General features: G+C 46.3%; 1 protein-coding gene and 1 non-coding gene across 3 annotated transcripts in view; both read right to left on the bottom strand.

The window, feature by feature from the left end:
• CBX1 (chromobox 1) overlaps positions 1-15,011 on the bottom strand; it is a 33,940-nt gene that overhangs the window by 12,186 nt on the left and 6,743 nt on the right. The gene's annotated exons all lie outside the window — the stretch shown is intronic.
• LOC116271198 lies at positions 8,513-8,619 on the bottom strand. Its single transcript, XR_004179621.1, has one exon. It is a non-coding gene; the product is annotated as a U6 spliceosomal RNA (small nuclear RNA).

Raw genomic sequence — 15,011 nt, 5'->3', positions numbered from 1 at the left:
TGGCTCAAGCCTGTAATCCCGGCACTTTGGGAGGCCGAGACGGGCGGATCACGAGGTCAGGAGATCGAGACCATCCTGACGAACACGGTGAAATCCCGTCTCTACTAAAAAATACAAAAAAACTAGCTGGGCGAGGTGGCGGGCGCCTGTAGTCCCAGCTACTTGGGAGGCTGAGGCAGGAGAATGGTGTAAACCCGGGAGGCGGAGCTTGCAGTGAGCTGAGATCCGGCCACTGCACTCCAGCCTGGGCGACAGAGCCAGACTCCATCTCAAAACAAACAAACAAACAAACAAAAAATTACCTGGGTGTGGTGGCACTCGCCTGTAGTCCCAGCTACTTGGGAAGCTGAGGCAGGAGAATTGCTTGAACCCGGGAGGCGGAGGTTGCAGTAAGCCGAAATCGCGCCACTGCACTCCAGCCTGGTGACAGAGCGAGACTCTGTCTCAAAAATAAATAAATAAATAATATTTGTCTTAGAAAAATAAACACCATTTTTTGGAAAAGTTTAATCTATTTGTTTACTTACAGACTAGGTTATGAGACAGCCTAATTTTTATATTTTCAATAGAGAAGGGTTTTCGCCATGTTGCCAACGCTGGTCTCGAATCCCTGGACTCAACCGTGTTAGCCAGGATGGTCTCGATCTCCTGACCTCATGATCCGCCCTCCTCGGCCTCCCAAAGTGCTGGGATTACAGGTGTGAGCCACCACGCCGAACCTCTTTATCTGTTTTTTAAAGACAGTCTTGCTTCATGACCCAGGCTGGAGTGCAGTGGCACAATCACAGCTGACAGCAGCCTCAACCTCCTGTGCTTAAGTGATCCTTCCAGCATACCCAGCCAATTATTTTTTGTAGAGATGGGGGTCTCACTGTGTTGCCCAGGCTGGTCTCAAACTCCTAGGCTCAAGCAGTCCTTCTGCCTAGGCCTCCCAAAGTGCTTGAATTACAGGTTTGTGCTACCGATCTCTGCCCTCTCTACTGATTTTGACAGACAGCTTTCTTGAAACCCTAGAGAACTAATTGTAAACAAAAAAAACACATTGGGAAGGCTGACTGGGAATCTCCAGTAATCCAGTCTCTGGATGTAGATGCTCTGGGATGAGCCAGTAAAGAAAGCTCAGGAAGAAGCGGGGATCTGTTTTCTATAACGTCTTATTTGAGTTGTTCTTAAGACAATACTTAAAAAGTAAGTAAAGGGCTGGGCTCAGTGGCTCATGCCTGTAATCCCAGCACTTTGAGAGGCTGAGGCAGGCAGATCACTTGAGGTCAGGAGTTCGAGACCAGCCTGGCCAACACGGTGAAATCTTGTCTCTACTGAGAATATAAAAAAATTTAGCTGGGCATGGTGGTGGGCGCCTGTAATCCCAGCACTTTGAGGGGCTGAGGCAGGAGAGTCACTTGAACCCAGGAGGTGAAGGTTACAGTGAGCCGTGATCACTCCATTGCACTCCAGCCTGGGCAACAAGAGTGAAATTCTGTCTCAAAAAAAAAAAAAATGAGTAAAGATCAAAGTCATGAGAATGCTTTACTTTAGATTTCCCCATCTGGGGGTTTTCTTTACCTAACAATTATGCCATTCTATGACTCTTCCTCTCTGAGGCCATGCTAATTAATGATAAAGGGAGAAGCAGCTTGCAGTAGGTAGAGATCAGTTAGAAGCTATGCTGACCCTTTCGGCTCATAGCAGAAGGATCAGGTGGATAATAGTCAGTGCTGTCTTATTTTTTGGCCAGATCTCATGCCTGTAATCCCAGCACTTTGGGAGGTCGAGGCAGGTGGATCATGAGGTAAGGAGATCGAGACCATCCTGGCTAACACGGTGAAACCCCATCTTTACTAAAAATACAAAAAATTAGCCGGGTGTGATGGCGGACACCTGCAGACCCAGCTACACACGGGAGGCTGAGGCATGAGAATGCTGTGAACCTGGGAGGCGGAGCTTGCAGTGAGCTGAGATCATACCACTGCACTCCAGCCTGGGTGATAGAGCAAGACTCCATCTCAAAACAAAAAAAAAAAAAAAAAAAAGGAAAAATGATCTTTTCATTTATTTTTCTTTGAGACGGAGTCTTGCTTTGTCGCCCAGGCTGGAGTGCAGTGGCGCATTCTCAGTTCACTGCAACCTCCACCTCCCAGGTTCAAATGATCCTCCTTCCTTAGCCTCCCAAGTAGCTGGGACTACATATGCACGCCACCACTCCTGGCTAATTATTTTGTATTTTTAGTAAAGATGTGGTTTCACCATGTTGGCCAGGCTGGTCTCAAACACTTGACCTCAAGTAATCCGCTCACCTCATCCTTCCAAAGTGTTGGGATTACAGGCGTGAGCCACCGTGCCAGGCAATTTTATTTTTTTCAATGACACAATTATCTTTTTATTTTTTTGAGACGGAGTTTCGCTCTTGTCGCCCAGGCTGGAGTGCAACAGCGCAATCTCGGCTCACCACAACCTCCACCTCCTGGGTTCAAGCGATTTTCCTGCCTCAGCCTCCCAAGTAGCTGGGATTACAGGCAAACACCACCATGCCCAGCTAATTTCGTATTTTTAGTAGAGACAGGGTTTCTCCATGTTGGTTAGGCTGGTCTCGAACTCCCAACCTCAGGTCATCTGCCCGCCTCAGCCTCCCAAAGTGCTGGGAATACATGTGTAAGCCATCATGCCTGGCCAATTACCATTTTCTAAATTCCACCCACACCCCCACTGTCAGGGGTACCTAGTGGCCTTTCCAGAATCCTGTTACATAAACTGGTTTGTTGTACCTTCTTGGTTCTTCCTAAATTCAGTCCTACTTAATTTTTAGCTTTTTCTGGTCAGTAAGTAGTTTTCTAGCTGCTTTCTGACATCTCTTCTCTACTTGTCTTTTTCCTATTTTTCTTGTCTCTTTAAAAATCTTATTGACCAGGCGGTGTGGTGGCTCACGCCTGTAATCCTAGCAATTTGGGAGGCCGAGGCAAGTGGATCACTTGAGGTCAGGAGTTCGAGACCAGCCTGACCAACATGGTGATACCCTGTCTCTGCTAAAAATCAAAAAAATTAGCTGGGTGTGGGTAGTGGGCACCTGTAATCCCAGCTACTCAGGAGGCCGAGGCAGGAGAATCACTGGAACTTGGGAGGCAGAGGTTACAGTGAGTGGAGATTGTGCCATTGCACTCCAGCCTGGGTAACAAGAGTGAAACTCCGTCTCAAAAAAATAAAATAAAAATCCTTTGACCATTACTTGTGTGAGATTTTCAAAGGGAGCAGACCCATGTGGTTCAATCAGCCATGTTTATCTTCAAAGTTTCACTGAAGTATCTAATAATAGTGAGTGCTTATTATGTGCCAGGTACTATTACAAACACTTTACTCATTTATTTAAAAAATTTTGTTTAGATACAGGGTGTTGCTCTGTTGCTGAGTACAGTGGCCTGATCACAACTCACTGCAGCCTCGATCTCCTGGGCTCAAGCCATCCTCCCAAGTAGCTGGGACTATAGGCTTGTGCCACCAAATCTGGCTAATTTTTTCCATTTTTTTGGTGGAGACAAGATATTCCTATGTTGTTCAGGCTTCTTTTTTTTTTTTTTTTGAGATGGAGTCTTGTTCTGTCGCCCAGGCTGGAGTGCAGTGGTGCGATCTCAGCTCACTGCAACCTCCGCCTCCCAAGTTCAAGGGATTCTCCTGCCTCAGCCTCCCGAGTAGCTGGGATTATAGGTGCGTGCCACCACATCCAGCTAATTTTTGTATTTTTAGTAGAGATGGGTCACCATGTTGGTCAGGCTGGTCTCGAACTCCTGACCTCATGATCCGCCCACCTCAGCCTCCCAAAGTGCTGGGTTTTCAGGTGTGAGCCACTGTGCTGGGCCCCAGGCTTCTCTTAAACTCCTGGCCTCACACAATTATCCCGCTTTGGCCTCCGCAAGTGTTTGGATTACAGGTGAACCACAGCGCCCTGCCTACTCATTTATTATTTACAGTACTCCCAAGAGTTACTAGTTGAAGCTAGTAACTGAGGAGACTGGACTACAAACGTGGGAGTGTGGCTTTACAGTATGTACTCAAACCTCAGTTTGAGATCCTCAGTTGTCCTACTTAGCCAACTCGTATGGTTTATATCACAGTATTATAAACAAAAAAATCTAAATTTGCCATAATTTTTACCTAAACATTTGCCGAGTCTGCTATAAGATTCCTAGAAAAATAATACATTTGCATTATACTTTACAGTTTACAAAGTGCTACCACATTATCTCATTTAATCTTCAAAACCATCCTGTGAGATAAGCCATTCAGATGTTATCTCTATCTCACAAATAGACCAAATTTAGATGAAATAAATCACCTAAGGTCACACAATTAAACAGAGCATGGCACTTCAGTAAGGCCATCTAGCAAGGCTAAGTTAAATGCCCTGTTGAACACATAAAACTAGCAGCTAGGCCGGGCGCAGTGGCTCACGCCTGTAATCCCAGCATTTTGGGAGGCCGAGACGGGCGGATCACGAGGTCAGGAGATCGAGACCATCCTGGCTAACATGGTGAAACCCCGTCTCCACTAAAAGTACAAAAAAATCTCCGGGCGTGGTGGTGGGCGCCTGTAGTCTTAGCTACTGGGGAGGCTGAGGCAGAAGAATGGCATGAAACCGGGAGGCGGAGCTTGCAGTGAGCTGAGATCGCGCCACTGCACTCCAGCCTGGGCAACAGAGCGAGACTCCGTCTCAAAAACAAACAAACAAACAAACAAAAAAACTAGCAGCTAGCCACAAACCTACAGGGTAACTTCCCTCCAGACTGTATAAGGAAAGGACACAGAGGTCTCTTGAGATGACTCCTCCCTACAATTTGTCATTGGTAAATGAGAAAGTGACTGGTAATGATTTTTCTCAGAAAAGACCTTGAAAGGTATGTCTCTGTTAAAAAAAAAAAAAAGATTTTTAATTGGTTTCTGGAATATGAAGGTATTCATTATTTATTAAACCTGCAGACTGAAACAAAGCTGGGTTTTTAATGCCCCAGCAGTCTTCTGAGTCTTTTAAATTGACAAGTGCTACATAGTGTACAATTTTTGAAGTTAAACATCTAGCAAGCAGACTACAGAGAGAACTACTGAGAAAATGTCAATTTTAAGAAACCAGGCCAGGCATGATGGCTCACGCCTGTAGTCCCAGCAATTTCGGAGGCCGAGGCAGGCAGAATCACCTAAGGTCAGGAGTTTGAGAAAAGCCTGGTCAACATGGCGAAACCTCGTCTCTACTAAAAATGCAAAAAAATAAGCTGGTCATGGTAGTGGCGTGCACCTGTAGTCCCAGTTACTCAAGAGGCTAAGGCATGAGAATTGCTTGAACCCAGGTGGCAGACATTGGCAGTGAGCCTAAATCACACCACTGCACTCCAGCCTGGGTGACACAGCAAGACTCTGTCTCAATAAAAAACAAAACTGGTCGGGCACGGTGGCTCATGCCTGTAATCCCAGGACTTTGGGAGGCTGAGGCAGACGGATCACAAGGTCAGGAGATCGAGACCATCCTGGCTAACACGGTGAAACCCCATCTCTACTAAAAATACAAAAAATTAGCTGGGCGTGGTGGCGGGCGCCTGTAGTCCCACCTACTCGGGAGGCTGAGGCAGGACATGGCGTGAACCCAGGAGGTGGAGCTTGCACTGAGCCGAGATCGCACCACTGCACTCCAGCCTGGGCAACAGAGCGAGACTCTGTCTCAAAACAAAACACCCAAAACTTGTTTATAGCATCCCAAGAATCCAGGAACAGTGTAAATCTGAATCAAGAGTAATTAATTCATAGCTCAATTTTAAGAGAAAGAGTACTGTTGTGATTTTCCTCACCCACCCTCCACCCCTGCACTGAGGAGCTAGAAAATGTAAAGAAGGAACAATGCTACTTGACTGCAGAAGGCAGTAACGTAACAAACACAAGCTTAGGTATTTCATTTTGCTTTGAAATAGTTTGTACTGTGGAAGGGTACAAGAAGGCTTCGAGAAGCCAGTGTGGCCACAGCTCTTGGCTGCCACTATAAACATGAACTATGAAGTGCTACGCTAGGAACTTCCATGATTCTGATTTCTTGCCAGTTTGAAAAACCAAATTATAAATGTGAGGCCATGGTAACACCTACAGACCTAGGAAACTAAACCAGTAGGGTTTCTAGTTAAATGCTAAGGTGAAGCATTTAAAATGTTGGTCAGGGTCAGGCACGATGGCTCACGCCTGTAATCCCAGTACTTTGGGAAGCCAAGGCAGGCGGAACACCTGAGATCAGGAGTTTGAGACCAGCCTGGCCAACACGGTGAAACCCTGTCTCTACTAAAAAATACAAAAATTAGCTGGGCGTGGTGGTGGACATTTGTAATTGCAGCTACTTGGGAGCCTGAGGCAGGAGAATCACTTGAATCCAGAAGGCAGAGGCTGCAGTGAGCCGAGATCACATCACTGCACTCCAGCCTGGGCTATAGAGTGAGTCTCTGTCTCAAATATAAATAAATAAATAAATAAATAAATAAATAAAAATGGCTCGGCGCGGTGGCTCACGCCTGTAATCCCAGCACTTTGGGAGGCCAAGGTAGGCGGATCACGAAGTCAGGAGATAGAGACCATCCTGGCTAACATGGTGAAACCCTGTCTCTACTAAAAAACCAAAAAATTAGCTGAGCGTGGTGGCAGGTGCCTGTAGTCCCAGCTACTCAGGAGGCTGAGGCAGGAGAATCAGGTGAATCTGGGAAGAAGAGGTTGCAGCGAGCCCAGATCGCACCACTGCACTCTAGCCTGGGCAACAGAGTGAGATTCCATCTCAAAAAAAAAAAGAAAAAGAAAAAGAAATACAGATGCCTGCCCGGATGCGATGGCTCACATCTGTAATCCCAGCACTTTGGGAGGCGAGGTGGGTGGATCACGACGAGGTCAGGAGTTTGAGATCAGCCTGGCCAACATGGTGAAACGTCCATCTCTACTAAAAATACAAAAATTAGCTGGGCATGGTGGTGTGCGCCTGTAATCCCAGCTACTCAGGAGGCTGAGGCAGGAGAATAGCTTGAACCTGGGAGGCAGAGGTTGCAGTAAGCCAAGATCGTGCCATTGTACTCCAGCCTGGGCAACAGAGTGAGACTCCATCTCAAAACAAAACAAAAACGCTGGGCACAGTGGCTCACGCCTGTAACTCCAACACTTTGGGAGGTCAAATCAGGTCAAGACCATCCTGGCCAACATGGCGAAACCCCGTCTCTAGTAAAAACACAAAAATTGTCCGGGCATAGTGGTACACTCACGTAGTCCTAGCTACTCGGGAGGCTGAGGCAGGAGAATCACTTGAACCAGGGAATCGGAGGTTGCAGTGAGCTGTGATTGTACTACTGTACTCCAGCCTGGCAACAGAGCAAGACTCAATCTCAAAAACAAAAACAAACAAAAAAAAAAAAAAAGGAAGAAATACAGATGCCTAGACCTTACTCCACAGAAAATACATCAGGAAGTGGTGTTTTTAAAGCAGTATTTTCATTTTTTCTAATTAAAATCGTATATTAACATTCGATTACAAAAATGTATAATGTGGCCAGGTACAGTGGCTCATGCCTGTAATCCCAGTGCTTTGGAAGGCCAAGGTGGGCGGATCACAAGGTCAGGAGTTTGAGACCAGCCTGGCCAACATAGTGAAACCCCATCTCTACTAAAATCACAAAAAATTACCTGGGCGTGGTGGCAGGCGCCTGTAATCCTAGCTACTTTTGGGAGGTGGAGGCAGGAGAATCGCTACAACGTGGGAGGTGGAGGTTACAGTGTGCCAAGATCGCGCCACTGCACTCCAGCCTGGGCAACAGTGGGAGACTCCATCTCAAAAAAAAAAAAAAAAGTTCAGTCCGGGCGTGGTGGCTCATGCCTGTAATCCCAGCACTTTGGGAGGCTGAAGGGGGTGGAACACGAAGTCAGGAGATCAAGACCATCCTGGCTAACACCGTGAAACCCCGTCTCCACTAAAAGTACAAAAAAATCTCCGGGCGTGGTGGTGGGCACCTGTAGTCCCAGCTACTCGGGAGGCTGACGCAGGAGAATGGCGTGAACCCGGGAGGCGGAGCTTGCAGTGAGCCAAGATAGCACCACTGAACTCCAGCCTGGGCGACACAGCGAGACTCCGTCTCAAAAAAAAAATTTTTTTCTTGTTGCCAGGTGCACTGGCTAACGCCTATAATTCCAGCACTTTGGGAGGCTGAGGTGGGCAGATCATGAGGTCAGAAGTTCGAGACCAGCCTTACCAACATGGTGAAACCCCATCTTTACTAAAAATACAAAAATTAGCTGGGCGTGGTGGCACATGCCTGTAATCCCAGTTACTCAGGAGGCTGAGGCAGGAAAATCGCTTGAATCTGGGAGGTGGAAGTTGCAGTGAGCCAAGATCACACCACTGCACTCCAGCCTGGGCGACAAGGCGAGACTTCATCTCAAAATAAATAAATAAATAAATAAATAAAATAAATAAAGAAAATTGTTTTACTTTTGAATTTTTTTCTTTTTAAAAATACTTAAACATATGGACTGCTTCATGAATTTGTGTGTCATCCTTGCATAGGAGCCATGCTAATCTTCTCTGTATCGTTCCAATTTTAGTACATGTGCTGCCTAAACAAGCGCCAGTTTACCCTTTTATACAATGCAATGTATCTTTGACATTATTCCATAAAGATCTCCATCCCTAACAGCTGCCATAGCATTCCATTGTATGGTTTCCTTTTTTTTTTTTTTAATTATGAAGAATACTGTTTTGACACTGGCAGTGAGCCAAAATCGCACCACGGCACTCCAGCTTGGGCAACACAGCAAGACTCTGCCTCAATAAAAAACAAAACCAAAAAAACCCAAAACTTGCTTACAGTGTCCCAAGGAATCCAGGAACAGTGTAAATCTGAATCAAGAGTAATTCACAGCTTAATTTTAAGAGCTGGCATCTGCATCTTTCTTTCTTTCTTTTTTTTCTTTGAGCTGGAGTCTCTCTCAGTCGCCCAGGCTGGAGTGCGGTGGCGTGATCTCGGCTCACTGAAAGCTCCGCCTCCCAGATTCATGCCATTCTCCTGCCTCAGCCTCCCTAGTAGCTGGGACTACAGGCGCCCGCCACCACGCCTGGCTAATTTTTTTGTATGTTTAGTAGAGACGGGGTTTCACCGTGTTAGCCAGGATGGTCTCGATCTCCTGACCTCATGATCTGCCCATCTCGGCCTCCCAAAGTGCTGGGATTACAGGCGTGAGCCACAGTGCCTGGCCAGGCATCTGCAGCTTTCGAAGCTCCACAGATGATTTTGATGAACATTCTTGGATAAAAGCTACTGCTATAAAAGGATTGGCAAAAACCATATTCCTCAAGTGAAATTACACACATTACTGGAGACATAAATCAATTCTCGGGGCCAGGCGCAGTGGCTCAGGCCTGTAATCCCAGCACTTTGGGAGGCCGAGGCAGGTGGATCACCTGAGGTCAGGAGTTCAAGACCAGCCTGACCAACATGGAGAACTCTCGTCTCTACTAAAAATACAAAATTAGCTGGGCATGGTGGCACATGCCTGTAATCCCAGCTACTAGGCGAGGCTGAGGTAATCACTTGAACCCGGGAAGCAGAGGTTGCAGTGAGCTGGGATCGTGCCATTGCACTCCAGCCTGGGCAGTAAAAGTAAATCTCTGTCTCAAAAAAAACCAAAAAAAAATCAGTTCTCATAGTTCGCTAGAATACGGGTGAACATTTTATTTTCTCCATTACATTTAGAATAACGATGAAGCAGTAAGGGAAGTAACAACTGATGTGCTTGAAAACAAAACCTCCTCTATATCACATTCAACACCATCCAGTCTAGATCTTTGTTGTACAGCAATGAAACTGGAAGAGCACTGCTTAAAAGATCCTCAGCATCCCTTTCACCAGAAGAAAGGTAACAGGAGCACCAGAAGCATGATTACGGTTGCTGTGTGGTCTGCTTCCCAGTGAAAGACCTGTTTAACCAAACACCAAGATAATAAGCAAAACACAACTGTCATGATTCCAAGCCTTGGCCCCTAATACCTTTCACTTCTCTGACCTCTCAACTTTATGTCTATAGGTAGTCACATATAGTTACTGTATAACTCAGTTTCTTCATCTGTAAAACAGACTTAATGACCCTCATGGGATAACTGAGAGGTTAGCTTTTTTCTTTTTTGAGACGGAGTCTCGCTCTGTTGCCCAGGATGGAGTCCAGTGGCATGATCTCGGCTCACTGCAAGCTCCGCCTCCCGGGTAGCTGGGACTACAGGCGCCAGCCACCACGCCCGGCTAATTTTTTTGTATTTTTAGTAGAGACAGGGTTTCACCATGTTAGCCATCCTGGTCTCGATCTCCTGACCTCGTGATCCGCCCGCCTCAGCCTCCCAAAGTGCTGGGATTACAGGCGTGAGCCACCACGCCTGGCCCTGAGAGGTTAGCTTTTATGACCCCTGGCAGTAATTATTTATATATTGGCACATACACTCTACAGTCTTCATTATATACTGCTTAAGCAGCATATATTCAGAGATAGCTCTCTGAAACCCAGTACACTTCTCAATGAGAAAACAACATTTTTATCCTATAGATCTGGCTGAAATTCATGACTCGGTTTCTCCAAAGAGCAGAGCAGTTCCAGAAAACACTCAAGAAGAACCCAGATATGGCTACCATGAACGAACCAAGAACTACAAAACAGAGAAACCAAGATCTTATTTCTGGAGGACTGAGACAGAAGAGCTGCCAGAAACAGAAATCACAATACATATACCTGAAGTGCAGGAATTTCTTGTGCTTTTTCGTTTATCTGGCCCAGGGAGGAGAATAAAGTCACAAAGTTTGTGTAATAAATGGCAAAAGGAGGCCAGGCACGGTGGCTCGCGCCTGTAATCCCAACACTTTGGGAGGCCGAGGTGGGAGGATCACCTGAGGTCAGGAGTTTGAAACCAGCTTGACCAACATGGTGAAACCCCATCTCTACTAAAAATACAAAATTAGCCAGGCATAGTGGCACATATCTGTAATCCCAACTATTCAGGAGGCTGAGGCAGGAGAATCACTTGAACCCGGGAGGCGGAGGTTGTAGTGGGACGAGATTGTGCCACTGCACTCTAGCCTGGGCAACAAGAGTGAAACTCTGTCTCTAAACAAATAAATGGCAAAAGGAATTTACCTTCCAAGGAGTAAAGGAAGGAAGTACGTTCTGGATACAAACAGAAAATTTTAACAAAATTTATTTGTGACAAATTTTTTTTTTTTTTTTTTGAGACGGAGTCTCGCTCTGTTGCCCAGGCTGGAGTGCAGTGGCCGGATCTCAGCTCACTGCAAGCTCTGCCTCCGGGTTTACGCCATTCTCCTGCCTCAGCCTCCTGAGTAGCTGGGACTACAGGCGCCCGCCACCTCGCCTGGCTAGTTTTTTGTGTTTTTTTAGTAGAGATGGGGTTTCACCGCGTTAGTCAGGATGGTCTCGATCTCCTGACCTTGTGATCCGCTCGGCCTCCCAAAGTGCTGGGATTACAGGCTTGAGCCACCGCGCCCGGCCAATTTTATATCTTAAATATCTTCCAATTCATACTTTTTTCTAGCCCCACTGCTACTGCTCTATTCCAAGCCACCATCATCTCTTGCATGGATAACTCCTGATCCAATGCATTTTCAACAGTAGCCAGTGATTTCAAAATGAAAACCTATCTCTTCACATCATTATCTATGGGCATTTGAGCTGAAGGTCCCTGCACTTACACCTATCAATCATAATTACCTTGTGCTTTGCCCAACTTTTCACTTAACCAATTTCCTTAGCTTAAATGTCACTTCCTTAGAAGTCCTTCCCTGAAGCCCCAGACTGGGTTAACGCTGTATGAACATGCTCCTATAGTATTCATTCACATAAAAATTATCTACTGGGCACCTATCATGTGTGAGGTGCTGGAAAAATGGCGTGGACAAGACAGACAAAATCCTTGATCTCTTAGACCTTATTATTCTAGTGCGGACAAGTGAGTGAGCACTATTGAGTGTGTGCACACATGTATTTGCAAAGCATGGCACAGACAATAAACAATAAAATATTACTGATGTTACAAAGCAAATCTCTTTGGAGTAACATTTAAACAGAAACCCAACTACAAGGAGACAACTCAGCCAAAATAAGAAAAGCACTCCAAGTTTAGGGAATAGTTGGTTTGAAAGTCCTAAGTTGAGAATGAGCTTGCTTTGTCTGAGGAAAAGAAATGTGGCCAGGTGGAAAGACCTTGACTAGACTGAGGGAATCAGGCAGGGAGAAGATGACAATTATTTTGCATATCACTTCTTACTTCATTCCTTTTTCCATCTAGTTCTTTTTACTATTCCATTTTCTTTTCTCCCTTTTTACCCCTAGTTTAGGTTGAAGATCTAGTCAATTAATGGCTATCAAAGTTCATAACTGCAGAACTTCTAGCATTTTTTTGTTTGTTGAAGATAGAGTTTTACTCTTGTCGCCCAGGCAGGAGTGAAGTGGTGTGATCTCAGCTTACTTCAGAACTCTGCCTCTGGGGTTCAACCAATTCTCCTGCCTCAGCCTCCCAAGTAGCTGGGATTACAGGTGCCCGCCACCATGCCCAGCTTTTTTTTTTTTTTTTGAGACAGAGTCTTACTCTGTTGCCCAGGCTCGAGTGCAGGGGCGCGATCTCGGCTCATCGCAACTTCTGCCTCCGGAGTTCAAGTGCTTCTCCTGTCTCAGTCCCACTAAGTAGCTGGGATTACAAGTGTGCGCCACCATGCCCAGCTAATTTTTTGAATGTTTAGTAGAAACGGGGTTTCACCATGTTGGCCAGGCTGGTCTCGAACTCCTGACCTCAGTTGATCTGCCCGCCTCAGTCTCCCAAAGTGCTGGGATTACAGGCGTGAGCCACCATGCCCGACCAGATCTTCTAGTTTTTAATACTATTAAGAGATAAAATCAAATTAGCTAGGCACTGTGGCTCACACCTGTAATCCCAGCACTTTAGGAGGCCAAAACGAGAGTTGTGGGGTGGTTGAGCCCACAAGTTTCAGACCAGCCTGGGCAACATAGCGAGACTCCATCGCTCTTTTCTTTTTGAGAGGGGGTCTTACTCTGTCACCCAGGCTAGAGTGCGGTGACCTTGGCTCACAACCTCCGCCTCCTGGATTCAAGCGATTCTCCTGCCTCAGCCTCCTGAGTAACTGGGATTACAAGCGCCTGACTAATTTTTCTATTTTTAGTAGAGATGAGGTTTCACCATCTTGGCCAGGCTGGTCTTGAACTCCTGACCTCGTGATCTGCCCACCTCGGCCTCCCAAAGTGCTGGCGCCCAGCTGTGAGACTCCATCTCTAAAAGATTAATTAATTAGGCTAGGTGTGGTGGCTCACGCCTGTAATCCCAGCACTTTGGGAGGCGGGCAGATCACCTGAGGTCAGGAGTTCAAGACCAGCCTGACCAACACGGAGTAACCCCATCTCTACTAAAAGTACAAAATGAGCCAGATGTGGTGGCGCATGCCTGTAATCTCAGCTACTCGGGAGGCTGAGGCAGGAGAATCGCTTGAACCCAGGAGGCAGAGCTTGCGGTGAGCCGAGATTATACCATTGCACTCTAGCCTGGGCAGCAAGAGCAAAACTCTGTCTCAAAAAATATAAAAATAAAAAAAATTAGCTGGGCGTGATGGCAGGCACCTGTAATCCCAGTTACCCAACTACTTCGGAGGCTGAGGCAGGGAGAACTGCTTGAACCTGGGAGGCAGAGGTTGCAGTGAGGCCAGACCACGACACTGCATTCCAGCCTGGGCAAGAGAGCGAGACTCCGCCTCAAAAATAAAATTAAAAGAAAAAAAAAGACACAGAGAAGACAGGTCTGGAAGAAAAAAAAAATACAAAAAGGTAAACAATGCAAGTTCAAGTGAGAGTCCAAAATGGCAAGCATACATAATTACCAAAAGTAGTATAAGCAATAAAAAGTAGCCATAAATGCACTACAGGAGGTTGGAGGAAGAACTGGCTAGGGTATTAGGAAACATTTTGAAAAGTTGGGATTGAAACCGGGCTTTACTAGCATTTGAAAAGGTGGACTGGTACAGCAATTTGGCTTCAGGAACTGTTGTAAACAAAGGCAATGTGACACATATAAACCAGTTTGGGCTGGAGCTGACTGAATAGGAAATCTTTTCTACAAGGTTTCCTTCCATTTAAAACAAAGGCCAAAGTCCTCCGCGTAACACTTACTTTCTTCAGTTCCTATTCCAGACTAATTATGTCCCTTCTTCCCTCACAAAATCTACACTCCTGTCAAAGACTATAACCCGGCCATAACCTGAACACATTCTATGCTTCCTCCATAACTTTGCTCATCTATTAAGAAGAGTGAGCTTAGGTCCAACATGGTGGCTCACGCCTGTAATCCCAGCACTTTGGGAGGATGAGGGAGGCGAATTACCTGAGGTTGGGAGTTCGAGACTAGTCTGACCAACATGGAGAAACCCCATCTCTACTAAAACTACACAATTAGCTGGGTGAGGTGGCGCATGCCTGTAATCTGTTACTCCAGAGACTGAGGTAGGAGAATTGCTTGAACCTGGGAGGGGGAAGTTGCGGTGAGCCAAGATCGTGCCACTGCCCTCCAGCCTGGGCATCAAGAGTGAAACTCCATCTCAAAAAAAAAAAAAAGAAGAAGTTTGGGTTTGGTGGGGTGCAGTGGCTCATGCTTGTAATCCCAGCACATTGGGAGGCCAAGGCAGGTGGATCACTTGAGGTCAGGAGTTCAAGACCAGCCTGGCTAAGATGGTGAAATCCCAACTCTAGTAAAAATACAAAAATCAGCCAGGTGTGGTGGCATGTGCCTGTAATCCCAGATACTCGTGAGGCTAAGGCAGGAGAATTCCTTGAACCTGGGAGGTGGAGGTTTGCAGTGAACCAAGATTGCGCCATTGCACTCCAGCCTGGGATACAGGACAAGACTCTGCCTCAAAAAAAAAAAAAAAAAAGTATGGGCCGGCCACTGTGGCCCACATCTGTAA

Source organism: Papio anubis, chromosome 17 (genome assembly GCF_008728515.1).
Source record: "Papio anubis isolate 15944 chromosome 17, Panubis1.0, whole genome shotgun sequence".
Taxonomy (NCBI): domain Eukaryota; kingdom Metazoa; phylum Chordata; class Mammalia; order Primates; family Cercopithecidae; genus Papio; species Papio anubis.
This window is presented reverse-complemented; position numbering and strand designations above follow the sequence as displayed.